The sequence below is a fragment of the Erythrolamprus reginae genome, chromosome 2 (assembly GCF_031021105.1).
Source record: "Erythrolamprus reginae isolate rEryReg1 chromosome 2, rEryReg1.hap1, whole genome shotgun sequence".
NCBI lineage: Eukaryota > Metazoa > Chordata > Lepidosauria > Squamata > Dipsadidae > Erythrolamprus > Erythrolamprus reginae.
In genome coordinates, this window is record NC_091951.1 from 64,214,155 (window position 1) to 64,236,109 (window position 21,955).

A 21,955-nucleotide genomic window follows, 5' to 3' on the forward strand; every position below is an offset into this window, starting at 1 on the left:
GGTACACAACTGGGGCAGGCCAGCTATAGGGGTAACCCGTATACTGCCTGCAATCCCCAAACTCTTCACCCGCCTGCTGCTAAGCCCCCCAGGGTGCCAGACACTCCCGAGAATGCCGTAGCCCAGCAAGCCTCTACTCTCCACTGCCCAGGAGCCCACCCAGGCTCCAAAGGTGGACAGGAAAAACCTCTGGCGACACACGTGCCCACGGGGCCAGGGTCCGAAACCGGGACAACTGACCACGGGACAAGGCGTCAGCAACCCCGTTATCTAACCCGGGGACATGCCTAGACAAAAACAATGTGTTCAGGGACAAGGACCTGTGCACAAAATGGCGAAAAAGCCGCATGACCCTGTCACTCTTAGAGGACAGGGCGTTCACAACGTGGACAACCACAAGGCTGTCACACCAAAATGCACAGTCTTGCCCTAAACTGCTCACCCCAAAGCTCTAGGGCCACTATCAAGGGGAAGAGCTCCCAAAAAAGGTCAAATCCTTACCAATGAAGAGGCCCTCCATTCTGGAGGCCACGCAGACCAGCACCGCTGGTCACCGAACACAACCCTGCACCTACACAGGTCCCTGCAGCATCAGAACACAACTGCAATACAGCTTCCAAAAGAAGCTCTTGCCTCCAAAAAGACAACCCCTAAAACTTTCAAAGACTCCCGCCACCCGCAGAGGTCAGCCCTGACCCCTGCACATAAGCGGCTACGATGATGGGGCAACGGAGCCCCTTCATCGCAGCATATAACCACCTAGAAAAAACCCCTGCCCGGCACCACGACCCGGCGGGCAATTAAGTATCCCAACTAGTTTCTGGAGCTGCCAAAGGGTGACCTTCCTGCAGCCCAGAACCGATACCATGGTTATCCCTAATTTTAGTCAACTGGTCCAGGGGCAATCTAGAAGATTGCACCTCAGAGTCCAATTCAATACCGAGGAAGGTAATCCCGGTGGCGGGGCCCTCAGTCCCCGCAGGGGCTAAAGGCACCCCTAACAGAGCCAAAGGGCTTCGAAGACCCGCAGCAGAGCAAAGCAGTGCTCTGCCCGCGCAGTCCCCGCCACCAAGAAACCCTCGAGGTAGTGAACGCCAAGCCCAGACCGCTGCGCCTCCTGAGCGCCCACTCCAAGAAGGTGCTCGAGCTCTCCCAAAAGAGAGCATGAGACGGAGCCACCCGTGGGTAAAACCCCGACCACATAAAAACACCTATGAAATGGAAGCCCAAAAGCCCGAAGCCGTCCGGGTGCATGGGGAAGAGCCGGGATGCTGACTTAATGTCGCATTTATCCATAAGGGCTCCAACCCCACACTGCCTTACCATGGCCACGACAGCATCAAAGGATGCGAGCCGGACTAAATAAAGTTCGCCAGGAACGAAATCCTTCACTGACTCCCTTTTAAGAAAAGACAAGTGGTGAATCAACCTAAATTCATCACCCACCTTGCAGGGGACCCCCCTACTGGGGAGACCCCAAGATTCGGGAAGGGCGGCTCCGGGAAGGGCCCAAGGCCCCTCCCCATGGCCACCTCTTATGCTATTCCGGACCGAACAATGCCGTCATGCCCCACAACCAACCTGTGGTTGTTGAACCCAAAGGCTTGCTCGAACCCATGTAAGGGATCCTGAATCCCTTGGAGAAACCTAGCAAGAGAGCGGCCGTTCTCGAGCGAGGGTGGTCGTCCCTCAACCAACCCCAATGTTGTTGTTGTTGTTGTTTTGTAAATTAATTGGGCAGGGCCCAGCTTTCCCCCCAGTAGGTGGGGTTTGTACCCTGGACCCCCTTCCCTCCTAACCGTCCCCTTTTAGGGGCAGGGGCACATTGAAGCGGCACGGGAGCCCGCCTTCCCACACGCATGGCTGTACATACAAAAGGGGGAAAACAAACCCCTCTGCAGCAAACCCATGACATGCAGTGAACGGGTCCCACACTGTGGTGGCCCCCAGGTCCAATCAACCTGGCCCCGACGGGTAAGCCGTCAGAAGGGGCGAAGGCCCTACAGCCTGGCATGGCGGGGTCAAACCCCCCGCCCCCGACACACCAGGCCCTGGCAAAAGCAGCCCCAGGGGCCTGTGTCCCTGCACTAGGAGCCGGGGGGGGGGCCAAACCTGGGTACAGGTGTCCCCCCCCCCCGAAACAAAAAACCCCAAGAAACTGGGACCGAGTGGCAACAATATTTAAATAATTAAGTTAGACCATAACTGTACTGAAGTATGTCCAGGACTTCACTAAAATAGCAAAGGCTTGGAACAAACTTCCAGCAGGCCCGGCAGATGAATCCACAGCAACAGAATTCAAACATGCCTGTGATAAACATATATCCATCCCAAGATAAAATACAGAACAGAACAAGGGCAGACCAGAGGGATCAATGGGTCTCTCTTGCCATGTCCATGGTTCCATATAAATATGTGAAATCATTGCAACCATCATCAGTCCCATTATTATTAATATAATCTTGTATATTTATATTAAAGCTTTCGGTCTGCAAATCATTCTGATTTTAGCATGGCAAAATCTATGTTTTGGTTCTTGTCTTTATGTTTCCCTTTTTGGTGAAAGAGGGAATAGTGGTTGAATAATGAAAATCAGCAAAATAAGTAAATGCGAATGATACAAACACATTTATTTAATTTTACCCATGAAGGAACCGGGGCCACCCGGGCCCCAAGAGGGCAGCAAAAGGCCTCTGCCCAAACAGGCAGCGCAGCAGCAAGAAGCTGCCGCCACGGGCCCAACTGTCCTCCATTTTTTTTATTTTTTATGTGTATTTATGTTCTTGTTTTTCGGGGGCCACGAAACGGGAGGGGCCGCACACGCGAGCCCTCCGCCCGAGCCCCCCACGTCCCCAAGGGGGCATCCAGAACGATCCCCCCCCCAGAACTAGGGGGGGGCAACAGCCAAACGGCACCAGGCCTGGCCTTCCCGCCGGACCCGAGGCCCACCAAACCATTCCCCCGAGCCTCCGATGAGGCTCTCAAAATGGCGACCGCAACACGCGGCCGCATTTCATCTGGGTGGGGGTGGGAGGCCTCACACGGGACTCCTCCGCAAGCCCGTTGCTGCCCAAGAGCTCCTCGGAAGATGGGCAGACCGCCAGCCTCGGATGGGCCGAAGCCTGCTGCCACATGACGAGCAGGCCACCTCCAGCCGCCAACGAGGCCTCCAAAGCGACGGGCGCCTCCACGCGGCCGCCGAAAGGCTCCAGGAGCAGACAGCCAAGTGTCTGCTCCTTTGACTGGGTCCGGGAGAACGGGCTTGGCCCAGGGCCTGCGGCCCTTAAATAGGGCCAGCAAGCCCCGCCCGGTCCCCACGTCATTCCAGGCCACGTGGGCCTGGCTTTCCCGGCCGAAATCTCGTCTCGCGAGATTTCGGCCGAAAACAAAATGGCGGCCGCCATGAAGAGTCCGGTGTCTGCCCGGCCCTTCAGCAAAAGCGCCGTGGCCGGTAAGTCGAGCCGGCGATATTCTCCTCACATTGATTCATTTCATTTCTGCTCAACCATTTATATTACCTAATATAAAGTTTTTTCATTGGAAACATTCATTCAAAATGTTGCACAAATACCTCAAAACATCTTTACTACTTTTATTATTACTATTTTCTGAGAGTAATGTGTAGTTGCAATCAACTTCTGAATTCCTGCTTTTATACTCATCTGCAATGTCAATTCAAATATGATTAATACATTAGCCCTTTCCTTCATAATTAACCTATCCTGCAGGTTAATCAATTCGACCCTTGGTTTCATAGACATCCATGTCAAATTTTCTATCTGCCATGTAATTTAGTTACTCGTTGACTCTTTTATTCCTATGTGCATTATTCCATATGCCATTATCATCATCAAACTGGCCGATATATGTTAATTTCCATCTGCCATCATTTTTTGTTAATCAAGCCTTTCACCTTCTGACAATTTTTAAAGATAGTAAGATATAGAGAGCCAGTATAGTAAAGGTGCAGTAGTTAAAGGTAGGTTAAAAAAACATGAAACATGAGTTCTAGTTCTATCTTGGGTATCAAACCAGCTAGGTAACCTCATACCTGTAATTTATAGGGCAAGAAAACTTTTAGGGCTAAGAGTGACCGACCTGAAAGCATCCAGCTGGCTTTGTGCCTAAGGTGGACTAGAACTCACAGTCCCATAGTTTATAGTGTGGTGCATCTAATTACTACACCAGTGATGGCAAACCTTTTTCCCCTCAGGTGCAGAAATAGCATGGGCATGCACTATCGCGCATGCGCGAGTGCCCACATTCATAATTCAATGCCTGGGGAGGACGAAAAGAGCTTCCCAACCCCCTGGAGGTCCTCTGGAGGCTGGAAACAGACTGTTTCCAAACTTCTGGTGGGTCCAGTAGGCTTGTGTTTCACCCTCCCCAAGCTCCTAAGGCTTCCCTGGAGTCTAAGGAAGGTAAAAATTCCCTCCCCCATCCCCCCAGAGGCTTTCTCGGAGCCAAAAAATACCCTCCCAGAACCTCTGTACAGGGCAAAATCAGCTGACTGGCACACACATGCACATTGTAGCTGAGCTAGGGCAACAGCACATGTTCCAGAAGATATGGCTCCACGTGCTGCCTGTGGCACCTGTGCCATAGGTTTGCCATCACTGTGCTACACAAAAGTGGTTCACTCTTCTTGTTGGATAATAAAATATCAGGCTAAAATCTCCATCTTTTTAACAATATGAATATATGTGATACAGAACTGCACTGGTGACTTCATTTATTGATTCTCATTTTTTCCTCTTTCTGTAAGGAACTCTTGGTGACCTATCATGACACTAGCTTACAACAAACTAGTGAAGTCAGTAAAGCTTGTGACAGGATAATTGACCCATTACTCTCAATAGTACTCCGATAGTTGTCTGAGCAAGAGTTTGAACAGTTATTTCCAGCTTTCATTCACTATATAACCCAGAGGTGGATTCCTGCTGGTCCAGACTGGTTATATAGAATCAATAGCTGAAAATTTCTCCTGCTCGCCAAACCAGCAGCAATGGCTGGCTGGACACAACGGTCTCTTCTTTTATGCTCCTGTGCATTTACAGAAATTGGGAGGTTTTTTTACACTTGTGCTTGCAAGAAGCTGTGTTTTTAGCACTGCATATGTGTGCGAGCATAGGCGAAGTATGAGGAAGCAAACCAGCAGTGAGATAAGCCAGAACCCATCCCTGATACAACCAGTTAACCAACATGAAATCACAAGTCAATATGGTCTTTTTGGACTGATAAGTTTCTTATAGATGATCCCTTAGTGAATGAATGCCTTTCCAAATGAAAGCAACCCTGAAATAGTCATTGACAGGGTATAATTAAGTGCTGAATATGAATATTCTTTGTTTCCTTTCATTGGTAATGAAACTGTATCTATGCAAGCCCACACTTTCAGTTCTTCATACCGTTATTTATATTCATTATCTTGTTTAGCTGCAGTAATGTGGCAACTGTATAAAAGGAACATGCATTCACTTTAGTTTAGATATTGGAGAGAAACAAATAAATCATTGACATGTTTATAGACACCCCAAAGGTGATTACTATCATGGAATTGCTTTGTGACATTGGAGAGAAGAGAGCATATTTTCAGTTTAGTTCAGTGCTCATGACTCCCATCTAAATTAAAATATTGTGATTGACATCAACATCTTTCCCTGAGGAACTTATTAAAGGTTGAAAGCAAATGATGATGTTGCATGCCACTAAATATAAAACATGCAAATGCATCCAATTAAAAGTATGTTCGTTTTAGGATCTAAAGACCATCCTGAGAGTTCCTCCAAAGATGTTAGCTTTCTTTCTTTGAAGCATTGTAACAAGATTCACTTCAGTTGGATCCCTGAATTACTTAGAGAATGTTAAGAGATGTTGCTTTGAGCATTCAATAAAGTTTTAAAATATAGATATTGTTCATAAATATAGTTTACACTGATTCGTCAGAAACAAATCATGCAAACCAACCTCATTTCATTCTTTGACACTGTGATCAAGTCAATTGACCAGAGAAATGCAGTGGACATAATATATCTAGACTTTAGCAAAGCATTCGACAAGGTGGACCACAACCTTCTACTCTCCAAAGTAAAGAAGAGTGGGGTCGACAGTAACACAACAAGATGGATTGAAAACTGGCTGACCAATCACACCCAGTGAGTAACCCTCAATGGGACTAAGTCCACATGGATAGAGGTAGGCAGCAGGGTACCACAGGGATCAGTCCTAGGCCCAGTATTCTTTAACATATTTATCAACGACCTAGACAAGGGAATAGAGGGGGGATTACCGGTAATTAAATTTGCAGATGACACCAAGCTGGCAGGATTAGCCAACACCACAGAGGATAGGCACAGGATACAGAAAGATCTAGACAGACTTGTACAGTGGGCCGAAACAAACAAAATGAAGTTCAATGTAGAAAAAAAGTAAAATCCTGCACCTAGGCAAAAAAACCCAAAACATGCATACAAACTGGATGAAACCACACTCACCATAAGTGACTGTGAAAGGGATCTTGGAGTCTTGGTGGATAACCAGCTAACCATGGGCCAGCAATGTTCAGCAGTGGCTAAAAAAGACAACACAATCCTAAGCTGCATAAACAGGGGGATACAGTCCAAGACCAGAGAGGTAATAATACCACTCTATAAGGCCCTGGTCAGACCGCACCTGGAGTATTGCATCCAGTTCTGGTCACCACACTTCAAAAGAGATATAGAGACTCTGGACATGGTGCAGAAAAGAGCAACTAAAATGATAAAGGGACTAGAGACCAGGCTATATGAGGAAAAGTTGCTGGAACTGGGCACGGACCTGCTAGACACTACCTGAATGCTAAGGGCATGAACACTGCTGTGATGGGTGCCCAAGATTTTTATGTGGTGCGTGCCTAAGATTTTTCTTGCCGATTGCTGAATTTTGAATTTTTTGGCCGAAGGACAATGGGTATGGTGCCACTACATTGAATGGTGTTTGCTCTCTGGAGTATGGTGATAAGCCCAAATTTCATCTCCGGTCACTATACCATTGAGAAAACCCTTGCCTTCAATCTCAAAATGGTCATTCTCAGGCGGCACTGACTGTCGATTTTATGTGCTTTAGTAAGCATCTTGGGTACTCATCGTAGCAGCGTTCATGCCCTTAGCATTGACGTAGCATATTACAGCATGCACTTCGCACTTGGAGGGAAACAGAGTGAGGATGCTCATCTCAAACTTTCACCACAATGGCAGTTAATGATTCACTGACCACTGGCACTGCTCATTCTCTTCTGCTAGCTTCCAACTAACCAAATTCCCCCCACGAACATTCCCCACAAGAGCTACGTGCCTTGTAACCTTACTTTCTGGATAACTCTCATACATACATACACAGAGAGAAGGTGGTGGGGGCAGAGGAAGAGAGAACAGATAAAAATTGGTCATAGAGGAAATATTAAATAGCTACTGTTTTTAAGGAGAAATGTTTTTAAAAATTAAGTAAGCATGAACACACATTCTACTACACCTGTGAAATACCATTCTTTATAGGACAAAGCTATATACAGTGGAACCCCGACATAAGAGCTGCTCTACTTAAGAGCAACTCGAGATAAGAGCTGGGAGGGGAGAGATATTTTTGTTCTACTTACAAGCCCAAATTCGAGATACAAGCGCCAAGGAGCTGTCTCCTGAAGCCAAACGCTAACTTCCGCGTTCGGCTTCAGGAGACAGCTGCGAAGCGGCGCGCGTGTTTTAAAAGGTTGCAGCCGGCCTGGGGGGCTCGGGGGGGTGCTTGCAGCTTTCTTTCTTGCTCATTTTCTTTCTCTCTTTTACCTTCCCTTCCTCTATTTCTTCTTTTCTTTCTCCTTCCCACCTTCTTCCCTCCCTCCCTCCCTTCACTCATTCCTCTCTTACTCTCCCCTTTCATAAGTTTCCTTGCTTCCTTCCTCTGTTCCTGTCCCTTCCCCCTTTCTTTCTTTCTTTCTTGCTTTCTTTCTTGCTCTTTTTCTTTCTCTCTTTTACCTTCCCTTCCTCTATTTCTTCTTTTCTTTCTCCTTTCCACCTTCTTCCCTCCCTCCCTCCCTTCACTCATTCCTCTCTTACTCTCCCCTTTCATAAGTTTCCTTGCTTCCTTCCTCTGTTCCTGTCCCTTCCCTCTTTCCTTCCTTCCTTCCCACCCTCCGTCCATTCATTCACCCATTCCTCTCTTGATCGCTTAAAGCCGGTCCCTGGTGCAAAAAGGGTTGGGGACCTCTGTCCTACAGGATTGGGTGGCAGAGAAGTTGAACATATGTAAATTTAAAAGTTTAAGAAAGTTTACAAGTTAAGTGAAAGAAACTTCATTATTCATTTATATGTACATGTACATTTCTTCATTAAAAACATGTCTTTCTGCATAATTTAGACTAACTTTGTGAGTTTTTTGAGGGCTGGAACCAATTAAAATTATTTACATTAATTCCTATGGGGAAAAGTCGTTCGAGATAAGAGCTGCTCGACTTAAGAGCCCAGGTCCGGAACGAATTAAACTCGTATCTCGAGGTACCACTGTACTGTACTTTCTTCTTCTGAGATATTAGCCTGCTTTGATGTTGACATATGAATTCTGTTCTTTCCTTTGGCTATTTCTTCCTACTGTACAGGAAAAATTCAAGAAGGAAAATTATTTTCCTTTCAGCTCTTTGGGTATCCTCTCTTCTCATAAAACATGTGGAATAATGGTTTGATTTAAGACCATTGAAGGCAGTTTTTAAAATATGGTTCTTATTCATTATATGGCCATACAAAACCACATACAGAGAGAGGGGAAGGGAGCAGGAGGGGAGGGGGAGAGGGAGAGAGGGGAGAGTCAGAAAGAGAGAAGGAGAGGGAGAGGCCATTCCACTTCCAAAATGCTAACATTTGAACTGGGTATTCATTACCAGAACAATAGTTAATCATTAATTTACTTGCTATTTTGGACCGCTACTTCTGCATAGAGTTTTCAAGATCACAGGGCTAATTAATTATTTTGGAGGACTTTCTGAAAGTCCTAAGCTGTTTTGTAGAAGAGTATCAAGTATACTTCCTTTTATTGTATTTGTCATACTGGCATTTTGTCATTATGTTGTCGTTTTCTGTGCTTGGAACAGGCAAAATAGAAATAGCATCCTGTAGGCACTTTAACTTTTCCAACTCTCTCAAGGGAAAATAATCCCACTTTTTATTCTGCCTTTAACAATCTGGCAGGCCTCTGCAGTACCCAATAGATTGTTAATTATTCTGAGTTTTAGAATGTGCTTGAGTCTCCCATTACAGCAAAAGGGAGAGAAAATCTATTTTAATATCCTATGAGTTGGATTATAATGTATTTAATGTTCAAACTTCAGTGAGTGGGAACCCCAGCTCGAATTCTTGAATTGGATTGCACATCTGAAATTGCACTGGATTGCACTGGCATTTGACTAGGCAATAGCAATAAGTGCGATAGACTTATATACCACTTTGCAGTGCTTTATAGCCCTCTCTAAGCAGTTTACAGAGTCAGCATATTCCCCCAATAATCTGGGTCCTCATTTTACTGATTTCAGAAGGATGGAAGGCTGAGTCAACCACGAGCCGGTGAAATTTGAATTGGTGAATTGTAACCAGCAGTCAGCAGAAGTAGCCCGCAGTACTGCATTCTAACCACTGCACCACCAGGACTCATGTGTGCCATATTAACATATACAGGTGACCCTTGGCTTACAACTACTCCTTTAATTATAACTATTCTCCGGGACCGCCTTATGCCGCACGAATCCCAGCGACCGGTTAGGTCCCACAGAGTTGGCCTTCTCTGGGTCCCGACGACTAAACAATGTCATTTGGCGGGACCCAGGAGAAGAGCCTTCTCTGTGGCGGCCCCGACCCTCTGGAACCAGCTCCTTCCAGATATCAGAGTTGCCCCCACCCTCCTTGCCTTTCGCAAACTCCTTAAAACCCACCTCTGTCGTCAGGCATGGGGGAATTAAAAATTTCCCTTCCCCCTAGGCTTATAGAATTTATACATGGTATGCTTGTATGTATGATTGGTTCTTTAAATTGGGGTTTTTTAGATTATTTTTAATATTAGATTTGTTTACATTTTCTTTTTTATTGTTGTTAGCCGCCCCGAGTCTTCGGAGAGGGGCGGCATACAAATCTAATAAATAAATAAAATAAATAAATAAATATTCTGAAAAATGTGACCTATAACAGGTCTTCACACCATTGTGTTGGTAAATCCACAGTAACTGAATTTAAACATGCCTGCGATAAAGGTATATCCATCCTAAGATAAAATACAGGAAATTGTATAAGGGCAGACTAGATGTCTTTTTCTACCATCAATCTTCTATGTTTCTATGTTTCTATTGTCACAGCATTACCAGTCACATGAGCAAAATTTGGGCACTTGCATATATTTATTTAATTTGTATATTGTCCACCTTTAGGCAACTCTAAGTGGCATTTACAATGGTCATAGTGTATGAAGGTCATGTGACCATCAACTGCAATGGTTGTTATTGGAAGTCTTTCCAACAAGGCTTCCAATAAGTAAAGTAAAGTCAAAGACTAAGGCTAGATTCACTTAACAACCCCATGATTCACTTAAGTGTGGTGATTTGTTTAATGACCATGAAAAAAGGTTGTAAAATTGGAGGTAACTCATTTAACAACCATCTTGATTAGCAATGAAAATTGTGGTTCCAACTGCAGTTATAAGTTAAGGCTTACTTGTATCTTTACCTACCTAGATGTATACTGTATCAGGAGGCAGTATGCAACTGGCTTCAGCCTATTTGGATGTAAATAGCATCTGATGAATCCCAAAATAGAAACATAGAAACATAGACGTCTGACGGCAGAAAAAGACCTTATGGTCCATCTAGTCTGCCCTTATACTATTTTCTGTATTTTATCTTAGGATGGATATATGTTTATCCCAGGCATGTTTAAATTCAGTTACTGTGGATTTATCTACCACGTCTGCTAGAAGTTTGTTCCAAGGATCTACTACTCTTTCAGTAAAATAATATTTTCTCATGTTGCTTTTGATCTTTCCCCCAACTAACTTCAGATTGTGTCCCCTTGTTCTTGTGTTCACTTTCCTATTAAAAACACTTCCCACCTGGATCTTATTTAACCCTTTAATATATTTAAATGTTTCGATCATGTCCCCCCTTTTCCTTCTGTCCTCCAGACTATACAGATTGAGTTCATTAAGTCTTTCCTGATATGTTTTATGCTTAAGACCTTCCACCATTCTTGTAGCCCGTATTTGGACCCATTCAATTTTGTCAATATCTTTTTGTAGGTGAGGTCTCCAGAACTGAACACAGTATTCCAAATGTGGTCTCACCAGCATTCTATATAGCGGGATCATAATCTCCCTCTTCCTGCTTGTTATACCTCTAGCTATGCAGCCAAGCATCCTACTTGCTTTCCCTACCGCCTGACTGCACAAGAGTGATCATGTGCATCTCGGTAGTTTATATACAAAGAAACACTTCATAGAATAGAATTTACTTACAATAGAATTGCAAGCCACTCAGTGTTACTTGGCTGAGTTGAGTAATTATAGAGATCAAATAAACAAACAAGAGATGGGCTTCATATACTGTAACTATTGGTTTGCCCAACACTGGAAATGTGAGCATGTATGTGCACATGCTCATTTCGCTCACACACGCGCTATCTGCACAAGCATGTGGCATCACAAAACACAGCAATTTGCTCTCAGTCACTAGCTGCACATGTATGTGATGTCAAAAGTGCAGATGAATTTGTGCCCAGGTAGGTGGGCAACCTCCTCCCCCCCCCCTCCGCAGGTTGCCACTACCAGTTCCCCTGAACCAGTCCGGAACAGCTGAATTCCACCACTAAAACAAACAGTGTAAAAATAAAAAAATTCCCCCCACCAGGTTCGCCTGGTGCACCAGTTGCGGCCCTATTTGGACAGGGACTCACTACTCACAGTCACTCATGCCCTCATCACCTCGAGGTTCGACTACTGTAATGCTCTCTACATGGGGCTACCTTTGAAAAGTGTTCGGAAAGTTCCCTAGATATGCCCATGTCACACCAACACTCCGCAGTCTGCATTGGTTGCCGATCAATTTCCGGTCACAATTCAAAGTGCTGGTTATGACCTTTAAAGCCCTTCATGGCATCAGACCAGAATATCTCCGAGACCGCCTTCTGTCGCACGAATCCCAGCGACCGACTAGGTCCCACAGAGTGGGCCTTCTCCGGGTCCCGTCAACTAAACAATGTCAGTTGGCAGGCCCCAGGGGAAGAGCCTTCTCTGTGGCGGCCCCGACTCTCTGGAACCAGCTCCCCCCAGAGATTAGAACTGCCCCTACCTTCCTCGGCTTTCGCAAACTCCTTAAAACCCACCTTTGTCGTCAGGCATGGGGGAACTGAGACATCTCCCCCGGGCCTATACAATTTATGTATGGTATGCTTGTGTGTATGTCTGTTTAATAATGGGGTTTTTTAATATTTTACATTGTAAATTATTAGATTTGTTATAAACTGTTTTTATTGTGTTGTGAGCTGCCCCGAGTCTACGGAAAGGGGCGGCATACAAATCTAATAAATAAATAAATAAAATAAATAAATAAAATCAAAGGATAGGGCATTATGAAATATCTGCATACATCTCTCTCAGAGCTTAAGGAAAAGGGAGCTGTGTATATAATTCTGCTAACCATTAGGAGAGTTGTGAAAGTATGTAACTAATGGGAGCTACTTAAAGATTTGTACACAAGGCAACCGTCCTTGACAGCAACCATGCAAACTACAGTCAATGAGAAAAAGAAGGTGAATTAGATGGAAGCAGACCACCTGATTGAAATTCAGAACACTTAGGTTAAATGTAGGAAGCTCACTGGAGACAAAGATAGGTCAGAACAACCTAATTTTATTTGATTTATAGCCTGCCTTTTTTCCTCAGAGGACACTCAAGGCAATTAATGTGTTTCTGGAGAAATAGATATTACAAAGCCAGCCAGTCCAGCAAACCTCCAGTATTGTAACTTCAGCCTAAAATTACCCCAGGAATTTCCTGTCATAATGCGGTCAATAAAACAATAAGTTGCCATCCACGCTGCATCAGATGCATCTTTTGTATGCTTTCGCTGAAGGTGGTAGCCAAGTTTATATTTCACAGAAAGTGAACATGAATTTATCCTTTTCTCTCTCCCCCCCCCCTACAGTTCCACAGAATAGATTAAGAGCTTTGGAACAAGAGGAAATGCCTTCTGGGGCTTGGATGTCGCATTAAACTTCAGAAGTCTGACAATTCCCATTGCACTTTTTAATAAAGTGTGACATATAGCTTTGGAGCAATCTGTCTTTGCTCAAGAGAAGCAATAGCATGTGTTCTGTCATAAAAGCCTGAATAGGTCTTGCCAGCCTAGAGATTTTGCTTGCATTACCTTTGCTGATATCCTGAAAAAACGTTGGGAATCAACTGACTGCAGGGACTTTCTTTTTCTGGGAGACTATCTAGAATCATTTCCTAAATGATGAAAGGACAGGGAGAAATCAAAATGTATTTACATTTTGATTATCACCACCCAGTGGAGCACAAAATGGGAGTTATCAGAAAATTACACTACCGAGCTGAAGGACTGCCTACCAGCAAAAACAGGAAGAAAAAGAACTAAAACACACCAAATAAACTCTCAGAGTGTGTGTGGTTATCCTAAATGGACCTTCATCATATCCACCAAAAGACCCAGCAGGAGCTCTCATAATAGCCAAACAAGAAAACAATAAACAATGCCAAAAAAGCCTCTAGAGTTGTTAACCTGATCCTACGCAGTTTTCGCTCAGGCAATCTCACTCTACTCACAAGAGCCTACAAAACTTTTGCCAGACCCATCCTAGACTATTGCTCATCTGTCTGGAACCCATACCACATCTCAGACATCAACATCCTTGATGTCCAAATATCCAAAGATATTTCACCAGAAGAGCCCTTCACTCCTCCACTCGAAACAGAATACCCTACAAAAATAGACTAACAATCCTGGGCCTAGAAAGCCTAGAACTACGGCACCTAAAACACGATTTGAGTATTGCCCACAAGATCATATGCTGCAATTTCCTACCAGTCAATGACTACTTCAGCTTCAACCGCAGTAACACAAGAGCACGCAACAGATTCAAACTTAATACGAACTGCGCCAAACTTGACTGTAAAAAATATGATTTCAACAATCGAGTTATCAAAGCTAGAATTCATTACCGGACTCAATTGTGTCAACCCCTTACCCCCAACACTACTCCCTTAGACTCTCCACGATTGACCTCTCCAGGTTCCTAAGAGGCCAGTAAGGAGCGTACATAAGTGCACTGATGTGGCTAACATCCCCTGTCCAATTGTCTCTCCTTTCTTTCACCTATCTTACATATTCTCTTCCTTTCATATATCCTCTCCTCTAAGTTCACTTTCACCCTCTTTTATATTATCACATGTCTATTTTTCTTCCTATGTATCTATGTATTGGACAAATGAATGAATGAATAAATAAATAAATAAATAAAACGCAATGTTGTCATTACATACATTGCAGGAATATCTGAAAAGCTCAGGAAATACAATATACGTGCTCACTTGAAACCCAAGAATATACTAAGGCAGAAGCTTGTCCAGTCCAATTTAAAATGCCCAGAGCAATGTGGTATATGCAGTACAATGCAGTGAGACATGTGCAGATCTGTACATTGGTGAAACAAAGCAACCACTTCACAAATGCATGACACAACATAGGAGAACAAATCAATTCAGCAGCCCATCTGCATTTAAAAGATGAAGGGCACTGTTTTAAAAACATCAAAGTCCACATTTTGGACAGGAAGGACCATTGGTTTGAAAGAGGGGTCAAAGAGACAGTCTATGTCAAAATTGAACAGCCCTCCCTCAACAGGAGGGGGAGGGATATGACATCAACTATCTCCAGTCTACAACACAGTCCTTTCAGCAGTTTCAAGAAAGCTACAAACCCATTTGCACTACTCAGGTGACTCTGAGGGCACAGATAAACCTCCAAGGGACCTCAACAACTCTATAAAAGAATGCAATTAACTAGCTGTCTACAAAAAGTATAAATCCTTCCATTCCTCACCATCCAGTTAGTGCTGAAGAAACTTCTTGGATGAAAATGTCTTCAAAGAAAAACAAGAAAGTCCAGTTGCCTCTTGAAAAAGCACCTTTGGGACCATCATGATCTGGATGATTGACAATTTCCATAGATACTGCCCTTGGGCAGAAAATTCAGAAAGATCAGCAAACCAACTTTGCCATCTTACAAACATTTTTGTGCCTCTCTCTCTCCTTGTTTCCAAACCTCCTGCACATAAACAAGACTTTAAGCATCAGAGTAAAAAAGTGAGATAGCCTTCAAACAATTGCAGCTATCATAAAATGATGCAGAAGCAACCTGTGTGCTTGTGTAATCTAGTTAATCATCACCTGGTGTGTTCTATCTTCTCTGAAGCCTCAGGAAGAAAATACTTGTTTGAGAGGAGGCAGGGGAGTTTGTCACCAGCTAAGTGTAATCAAATAAAGTGCATCGTCAAAAATGGTAGGGATATTCAGTTTCACAATTCGGGAAGAAATTTAAGTATATCTGGACTGGCAGGCCTTCAAGTCGACATATGGATTGAGAGGCTTCTCTCCAGGCTGTAAGAGATTACAGAGGATGGCTTGATAGTAGAAAAGCAATGGCCTTCTAATCCTACACCACCAGTACAAGTATCCTGCCTGATTGTGTAATAAAGCATGTGTTTGCTGAGCATTTGGCAACTTCTCTGCAGCAGCCCTTCCATTCCAGCTGAAAGTCCAAAGCCAAATGCCCAATCTAGGGCTGTTTCAAACCACGGTAAACAAAAGCAATCTTCTTTTTTTAAAAACTATAATGCAATATTTTCCTTGTGGTTCCCTTCCTTATCCAGCCATAATTTAGAACTGAGCAGGAATGCCTGTTTGATGCAAGGATCTTTTGATGATTCCAACTGTACTTTTTAATGAAGTCTGGCATGTTAGAGTAATTGGTCTCTACCTGGCAGCAGTAATATCATGGATTAGATCAATGAGTTTGAATGGATCCTGTCCTCGGCAATATTTCTGTTCTGACCTCCATAGTACTGAAAGTACTTGGGAACAGACTACTGTGGAGAAACATTTCCTATGCAAAGAAAGCATTTTATTTATGAAGTGAAAAGCATTGTATATCTGCAGAATTACTAATTGAAGTTTTTCTTTTGGAGTAGTTCATAAAATGCCAGTTAGAAAAACAGAAAGCCTAACTTCCAGTGGGGACTTATACTGTGAATGACTGTAGGAAGATTGCCTTTGGAATTCATATTGTGTACCTCAAATTGCACACTTGCACAATCCACCCAAACATGGTTACCAAAATACCCACAAGCAGAACATAATTCTGATTTGGATGCCATCATTTTTCTGTACTTTTCAATTTAAATAACTTGAAATGAGTTGTATCTGTTAAATTTTCCACGGTGGTGTTACTATTATTGTTATTGTTATTGTTATTATTACCCACATGGAATTGGTAAAATAAAATAAAAACAACAGGTACGGGGAAAATTATAATTTCCACAAACAAGATTAGAAACATTTTTTTCCTAGATTATAATTTGACAAATGTTATTCTAGATTGTCACCATTACCAGGTACATCTGATCAGAAAATCAGCTGTCTAGGAAGACTGGAACTCACTTACTGGAAGGTAAGTGAGTGAAATTCACTTACCTTCCCTATCAGCTTGCAAATGTGTGCACGCTGTCGTCTGTGCAGGCACAAAGCTTTCTGCGCATGTGCAGATGTTGAAAATAATCACAAAAAAGGGAAGTATTGACATCTGCATGGGTGGGCGGGGCTTCATGTAGTTAGTCCTTCCATGTCATGCAAGTCAGATAGAGCCAACTGAATTTCACCCTTGGCTTTATGGGACATGCAGTTTCCCCCCTTGGTTTTTCTAGTTTGGATAGATACTGGCAAGAGTTTTGGTGGGAGAAAGGTAAAGTCTTGGTCTAATAATTTCTTATATCCCCTGGACTTTACCAGAATCTCAACATTGTGTAATAATTGTTCTAAACACACCCAGACAAATAGGTTTTCATCCCCAAGCGTATGCCAGTATAAGAATTTTTCCTTTTTCCATAAAATTTTAGATTCTCCCCAATTGGGAAACGATATTTCATTTTAATTTAGCCATAGGCTAATAATTACTCTTCACTTATTGAATAATAAAAGAGACATGCGTTGCTAAATGTCATGCTTGGAAGAGTCCAATGTGTCTCTTCTTTATAAAAAGGCTTCTCAAAGGGAAGATGGGTCTTTGGAGAGCATGGCCCTTGACAAATTATGTTGCGAGCAAACCATGATAATTTAGTGACTCCGATAAGGTGAACCTTTAAGCTATCAATTAAGAGAATAGTAAATAAGCCAAAGATGAATTGGCTGTATAAATACAATTACCGTATTTTTAGAGTATTAGATGCATAATCTGCTTACCAGATATTCATCTGGCTAGTGTCCTTTGACTGGTCAGCTTCAGCACATTATTTTATTCCCTGGTTAGGGCTTTAAAAAAACCATATTTGGAGAAAGTAACAATGAAGGGGTTTGCAAGCTGGTAAGAGCTGGGAACATCAAGCCGCTCCAAGTTCTCAGAGAGGGGCAGCATACAAATCTAATAAATAATAATAATAATAATAATAATAATAATAATAATAATAATAGCAAGCAAAACTAATGTGGGACTTCCAACTGACAGAATTCTGAAGCATAACACACCAGACATCCTGATTGTGGAGAAAAAGAAAGTATGGATCATCAACATCGCAATCCCAGGGGACAGCAGAATTGAGGAGAAGCAGCTAGAGAAATTAGTGAAATATGAAGATCTAAAAATCGAGCTGCAACGACTCTGGCATAAGCCAATGAAAGTGGTCCCAGTGGTACTTGGCACGCTGGGCGCAGTGCCAAAGAGTCTTCGGAGAGGGGCGGCATACAAATCTAATAAATTATTATTATTATTATTATTATTATTATTATTATTATTATTATTATCTCAGCGGATATTTGAAAACCATCAGAATTGACAAAATATCCATCTGTCAATTGCAAAAGGCTGCTTTACTGGGATCTGCAAACATAATTCGCCGTTACATCATGCAGTCCTAGGTGCTTGGGAAGCGCCTGACTGGTGATGAAATACGAAATCCAGCATAGTGATCTCATTTGCTGAGTTGTATTGACATAATAATAGTAATAGTAATAGTAATAGTAATAGTAATAGTAATAGTAATAGTAATAGTAATAGTAATAGTAATAGTAATAGTAATAGTAATAGTAATAGTAATAGCAATAGCAATAGCAATAGTAATAGTAATAATTAGCATACTAGTTAGGGCTGAAAAGAAACATTCGGAGCAAGTAGAGCAATAAAAAAAACCTTGCAAAGACTTAGGGGTTAGAAAATATTCTTCGCAGAGTCTATAATGGTGGAGACTATACAATGAGTGAAGACAAAGTCAAACAAATGTTGTTATGGCTTAGTATTATAGAAAGCAGGCTATGTTATTATGTTATTGGTTTTACTATTTCCTCAATCGCAGAAGCTTTGCACAAGCTATATAGGTAATAAATCTAAGCAAATAGATGCTTTGCTCATTGTCACTATTTTCTCAGCCAAAAAAGACACATGGTGATACTTGCAAGCAGAGTTGTTTATTATTCTAATCTATACCCAGTGAAGGGCTACCAAAATGTTTACTACCACACTGTGGCTGTGGCTTATGCAGGACACCCTGCATTTTCCTTCAACATCTTTCAGTGCAAATTGGGTGTTCTGAGGTGGAGCTCCATTTTTACTACCCCACTGCTTTCCCCCCATCCAGGCAGTAGCCCACCCCTGTCTATACCCATAAAGAAGAATCTTGCCATACTTAAGCACTCTACGATCTGCATAAAGCTGTATTTTGGTGTATAAGACGCAACTTTTTACACCCCAAAAGAGGGTAAAAAACTGGGTGTGTCATATACTCCAAATGTAGCCCCCACCCACTTGCCAGCACCCACCCTTGGGAGGTTTTCAGGTGGCATACCTCTCCAATTCCAAAATTGGAGCATGTGGAAACCAAGGGGGAGCATTGTGTTTTGGACAGTGGGCTGTTTCAGCCGGTGCTGCTGCCCAAAAACTCTTTCCTATATTCCAAAAATGGGGAGTGCAAGCAGAGCTGTCCGCCACCCAGAATGCAATGCTTCCCTTTGGTCTCTGCACAATTGACAGTTTGGTCTCAAGACTCCCATGTAGCCTTCAAAGATGCCAGCATTGCCAAAAGAGACATGATCCCATGCCCTGCAGCCTTTCCTCCACACAGCCGGATGCTCTGCTGTTTGGAATTGGGGAGGGGATTGCACGCTGCCACCTTTGGTCTCCACACAACTGCCACTTTGTGGCTTGAGACTCCCATGAAGCCTTCAAAGATGCCAACATTGCCAAAAGAGCCACAATCCCACATCCCCCAACTTCTCCCCCCATACAGCTGGATGCTCCTCTGTTTTGAATTGGGGAGGGGATTGTGTGCTGCTGCCTGAAAACATTTTCATCCCTGATTCCAAATATAGCATGTCCAGCTGTTGGGGGGAGTGGTTGCAGGGCATGAGATCGGGGCTCCCCTGGCAATGCAGCCATCTCCAAAGGCTACTCAGGAATCTCAAACACAAAACTGTCAGTTGTCACTTCATCTCGCCATGCCAGCATTTAACATGCAATTAAAATGAGATAGATAATGTTGCAGTGATGTTTATTCACTGTGTCTTTTTTACTTTTGCTTTCAGGTTCTGCTATTTTTGTTAAATCTTTTAATTTTATGATTTAGTTTACTGCTGTTTTAAATTCTACATATTTTTAGTTTTTCACATCTCAGGTGTTGCAGAATTGTAGTGAAATGTAAATAAATAAAATTTATGAGCTGTTGAGTTTTTCTCTTAGAACTCTCCATTTCCTCATGCTTTTTGATATAGAAGGCCTCCATCCAACTCAACCAAGTGACTCAAGGAATTCAAGGAATAAGATTGCATTTCCTGTTAAAAAGCGAACATTTATGTTTCATTTTGTTTAATTTTTTTTAGTGCCAACTGACTGCAAAATAAAATAGGCATCCAAATCAAAATCCTTAAGTGCAGTTTAGGAAAACCCTCTTCCTCCACAACTGGCATTTCAATGATTTTTTTTCTCTCTCTCCCAGCTTGCTTTGTACAGAACAGCTATTAAGAAAAATTGCACCATTACCACTTAATAAATCTTTGCTCTACTAATAGATAAAACAGATGTGTTATTATGGTCTTTGTTCTTGATATGCCAAACAATAAGAGCTTGTGGACAACTACATTTTTTTAAAAATGGGGAGATCTGGGCTCCTCTATCAGAATTGCTTTATTCTTGTTTTACTCCCCCCAAATTAAGGTGCATCTTATACACCAAAAATACGGTAATTTAAGGACTATTTGGGGAGGAGATGTCTTCCTTTTCTTTCACCTACACTATTTGAACTAAGTTGTCTCTTAATGTTCTGGAATGCACCCTTTCCCTCCTGGGAATGCAGTCTTCATTCTATTACATTTAGTCATCTGTGGAGATTCTCAGTCATCTATGCCATAGTTGTCCCAAAGGTGCTTTTTTTCTCTCTCTTCAAAAGCAATTGGACTGTTTTCTTTCTTGAAAGAAGAGAAAGAAAACATATTCATCAGTTATGATAATGGGCAAGGGGGCAGGGTTTGGATGGAAAGATAGATACTGACAGTTGAGACTAGATGGGGGGAAATTGGAGGATAGGTTTTGATAAGATAGTGTGGGGAAGAATGGAAAGACTGTATTTATTTGCATTCATCGGGCCATTAGCCCTGCTTGGGAACTGTTGATGCCACTTGGGGGTTTATATGTGCCCACAGGGCCATCTGAATCAGGGTGCAATTGGTTTGTGGAATCTTCTTGGAACATGCTGCAAGAGGGCTGTGTTGTAAACTGGAGATAAATGATATCTTATTCCTCCCTCTCTGTTGAAGGAGGAGTGTTCAATTCTATCATAAATAGCCTTCTTCACCCCTCTTTCAAACCAGCGGTTCACTCTGCAAAATATGGATTTTGCATTTGGTCCAAATGTGGATTTTACATTTGGTCACTTCTTGACTGGATTACTGTTTTTCTTCCTGCACTGTCCTTGAAGATTATTTGAAAGATACAACTTGTCCAGATTGCAGGGGCCAAAGTAGTTATCAGTACTCTTATAATACCTCTATCCTGAAAGTTGCACTGCCTGACAGTTATCTTTTGGATGCAATTCAAGATGCAGGGTATCATCTTTAAACCCCTACAATAGGTATCAATCTCATGTTGTCAAGGTGGCATCACATGATGTATCAGGACTTTTTTCCCTCTTTGCTAAACCAGGCGTGGGCATGGCCAGCACATGATGCATCCAGTCCACGGGCCAGGAGTTTGACAATCCTGCCCTACATAGTTCAAAGTTCAGATATCTGCAGGTCTGCCTTCTTCAGTCCCACAAATGAGATTTAATATGACGCACTTTTTACATATTCCTTTGATCAGATATTTCCATTATAAGGTTTCGAAAAAAACATCCTTTCTCAATTGCTGCCCCCAAACATTTAAACAGTTCCTTTCTTCCTGGCCTTCAAAAAGTTAGTGGGAACTTAAATATTTCATCAAACTATATCAGCCAATTCGTCAAACGATAGTAGCCTCCTGAGGATGAGTTGTTTTGTTATTCTGAATTCATTTCTAGGTCATATGTTATTATAATACAATTTTATTATTACAATAATCATATATTATTCTGCACTTCTTTTTATATTTGCTTAATGTTTGTTTTTAATTCCAAATATTTGAGGGTTGCATGTCACTCAG

General features: G+C 42.6%; 1 long non-coding RNA gene across 4 annotated transcripts in view; it reads right to left on the minus strand.

Moving 5' to 3' along the window:
• LOC139160417 (uncharacterized) overlaps window positions 1-15,332 on the minus strand; it is a 77,489-nt gene extending 62,157 nt beyond the window's left edge. For all 4 annotated transcript variants that reach the window (XR_011557941.1, XR_011557940.1, XR_011557939.1 and 1 more), the window contains exon 1: window positions 15,122-15,332. This is a non-coding gene — a long non-coding RNA (uncharacterized lncRNA). The remainder of the gene's footprint in view (window positions 1-15,121) is intronic.
• Between the last annotated feature and the right edge of the window lie 6,623 nt (window positions 15,333-21,955).